This window comes from Athene cunicularia, assembly GCF_003259725.1.
Source record: "Athene cunicularia isolate RWA chromosome 9 unlocalized genomic scaffold, athCun1 chr9_part1, whole genome shotgun sequence".
Taxonomy (NCBI): domain Eukaryota; kingdom Metazoa; phylum Chordata; class Aves; order Strigiformes; family Strigidae; genus Athene; species Athene cunicularia.
The window spans coordinates 15,833,058-15,836,669 of record NW_020799110.1 but is presented as its reverse complement, the minus strand read 5'-3'; positions in this window follow the sequence as shown (position 1 = coordinate 15,836,669).

Sequence of the window (3,612 nt, the reverse complement as noted above, 5' to 3'; positions counted from 1 at the left end):
TAGGTCTATGGCAAGTGTACATGACCCTTGCAGTATTAGTATTAATTTTGTTCCAACTCCCCAGGCCAAGTGTTGCTCTGTGTCATACTGTGTGGCTGGAGAGAGCCACAGTAAAACCAGGAGACAGAGCCTGAGCTGGAATATCAGCTGGGGGTTGGGAAAGATCAGAAAGAACTCAAGGAACAACTTACAGAGTGTAAAGACTGTTGGAGTGAGCTCATTGGTGATGTAGACAACAGCTCGGTTGTACAGCAGGGTATAACTAAATAGAAAGTAGACCGGCATAAAGCACTGCTTGTGCAAGTTCAGATTCTTTGGGAGGTTGTGCTGTTCCAATTGTGCCAAAAAAAATCCCAACACTTCAAGGAGAAACTGTACACTTACACAAGAGGGACTTTACTTAGAGCAGGAACATGCAACCAGGATCTCAAGTACAGAACACTGTTGCACTGACGTGCTGGTTATACATAACACCAACAGAACATTGCTGTAAGCCACAAAGTCAAGGCAGCTCCAAGGTCTTTAGTGTCTTCAGGGTCAAAATCTATGGCTGAGTCATTTAAATTAGCAGGTTACCTTTTGTTTATACTTTTCTTCTTATGAATATCTTTAATTAGAACCTTCACCATAAACCCCAGCTTCCCAAGTTTGCATAGGAGTTGCCACGCAGCATTTGCCACCCACTGCTCACTGTTGGGGCTCAGCACCAGCTCACAGCATTACCCCAGCGCCACCACCACAGTGCCAGCGCCGTCTCCCAGCTTCATATGTAGTGCTATGGCAGTGTTGCAGTATTTGACCACTTACCTTTGAAATACACCTTTGTCTGTTTTCCTTACAGTCATGACGGAGGGTTGGACCGGAATTTCCCTGTTGCTGTTTGTGTCACTCCCTCTCTGTAGCACAAACAACAAGGAACAGGAGGTTCCTGGCCAGAAGGCCAGGCAGGCCAGTGGTCTCTGCGTTAAACGAGCCCACTCCCCAATTTTTTTTGTCATGCATTTGTAATCAGGGACCGGAGCTGGTTGCACAGCAGGGGTGGGGAGACCAGAAGTTGCCGAAGTCCTGGTGCTTACAGCACGAGCACAAGCTTCCCTCTGCATGTGTTGCCCAGCCTTGTACCAGTTTCTGTTTGCTCCTCAGCAAATGTCAATCAACAAAGGAGAAATATTGACTTCCTCAGCTGCCACCAGCTGTCCTGGTTCGATAACTAGGTCAGCTAAAGGTTAAACCAGCTGAGACATGAGGGGGACACAGCCAGGACAGCTGACCCCAGCTGGCCAAAGGGATATTCCATACCACAGGGCATCATGCTCAGCATATAAACTGGGGGGAAGCTTGGAGCAGATTCCCAGGCCCTGCCTGGCTGTAGCTCTCCCATCCCTCACCCCCTCCTCCCCTGCCCCGCAGTGCTGGTGGCCCACGTCACAGCCAGGAACACTGAAGCCATCTCATGTCTAGAGGGCTAAATGCATCTCAGATGTAAATCAGTGACATTAAACCAGCAATGAAATTAGCCTGTTTGCTTTGATGTACCCTGCTGTCATATATTAACAACTTTTTGTATTATGTAGTAAATTCTGTCAAAAATCATAGTCCAATTCCAAATTCTACCATTTATCAAGCCTAATGCAACTTTAAGGATGTTATATAGTATTTTTCTGGGGTTTTTTTTTAATCAATGATAGTTCAACATACTTCCACACACTTTTTAATTTTCCTAGTGGCATGTAATTGCATTTGAAGCTTAAGATTTTGCAGCTTTGGTGGGAAAGACACATCTAGCTTTCCACACACATGTAGGCAATGCATACTTTGGAGATAGTGTAATCTGAAATTCTTCCACTGAGAAAATCAGAACGACAACTAACAAAACTGCTTGTGAATCTCAGAGCATTTTTTACGCAGTGAAAAAATAATTCCCGTGCTAACACTGCCACCTATTGCCACTCATTGAAAAATAGGAGAGGCAGTCGTAAATCCCTGTTCTCATCTCTTCTTTGGTATTGGTTGCAATGCTTTCATGTATAAATTCCCTTCGCTGCTGTCTTTAATAACATAGTGTTACCAGGAAAAAAATGCAAATAAACTAAAACCAAGTGACACGTCAAATACATCTGTATAACAGAGCATAAAGTCTCTCCAGAACAAAATCAGCAATGTATGGAAGTCTCCCTGTGAGCGGTGACAGGGAGCTACTGAAGTCCCAGAGCAATCTGGTCCCATACACAAGCATAGCATGTATAAGTGTATAACATGATTCAACACAACAGAATTCTCCACTAGCTGGGATCTTCCCTCTGGGGAACTCTCAGAGAGCTGCACCTTTTTCTTTGTTATTCTCTCCCTCTGACCTCTTGCTATTTTTACCCCATCTCGCCAATTTTAAGATCAAATCTTACATGATTTCTTTTTCTTGACATGGCTTCTTCATCTGTCATGTAGTGGTGGTTTTCCCTCCATGCAACCTGTTTCTGTTTCCTTGCCCTGGCCATGGGAGGTTCCCTTATCTACGAGTTCCTCTGATTCCACAACTCCCTACCTGCATCATCCTTTTACCTTTACCATTTACAATTTCGTAAGTATTCCTGTCACAAATTATTAGCAATCATAGAATCATTTAGGTTGGAAAAGACCCTCAAGATCATTGAATCCAACCATTAACCTAGCATTGCCAAGTCCACCACTAAACCATGTCACTAAACGCCACATCTACACATCTTTTAAATACCTTTAGGAATGGTGACTCAACCACTTCCCTGGGCAGCCTGTTCTAATGCTTGACAACCCTTTTGGTGAAGAAATTTCTCCTAATATCCAATCTAAACCTCCCCTGGTGCAACTTGAAGCTATTTTCTCTTATCCTATCACTTGTTACTTGGAGAAGAGACCAACATCCACCTTGATACAACCTCCTTTGTAGAGAGCGATAAGGTGTACTCTCAGCCTCCTTTTCCCCACACTAAACAACCTCAGTTCCTTCAGCTGCTCCTCATAAGACTTGCTCTCTAGACCTTTTACCAGCTTCATTGCCCTTCTTTGGACACACTCCAGCACCTCATTGTCTGCCTTGTAGTGAGGGGCCCAAAACTGAACACAGTATTAGAGGTGCAGCCTCACCAGTGATGCATAAAATGCCCATTAGTAGTCAAACACTTAAGTCATGCAATTTTACAATAAATACCTGTGAACAAGGATTTGATTTTTGTTATTATCCCTACCATTCCAATGAGTTACCTCTGCACCTACAGTAGATGACCTAAATTGAGCTCAGGAAAACCAGTTGCTTTCTGCTTCACTGACTCACTTTTTTTTGTGCAGTCCCTGCTCCCGCTGTCAGCTTTTGGTCAAAGTTTTTCTCATTAGTATAACAAAGATGAGGTACGTGAGGGATGTAAGAGAGCTGGCCTCAGGTCTAAAAAAAGACCCAAGGATACCTTTTTATGAACTTTGCTAATATGAATTAAAATGTTTTTAGGAGATCAACTGTAATACCATATACTTTAAAACAATGCTCCTCTTTTCTGCGATTAACAAAATTATTCACTCTACTCAATTAAGACTAAGGCTTGCTTAAGACCCTTTTTTTACTCCCCCCTGCTAAATACATGG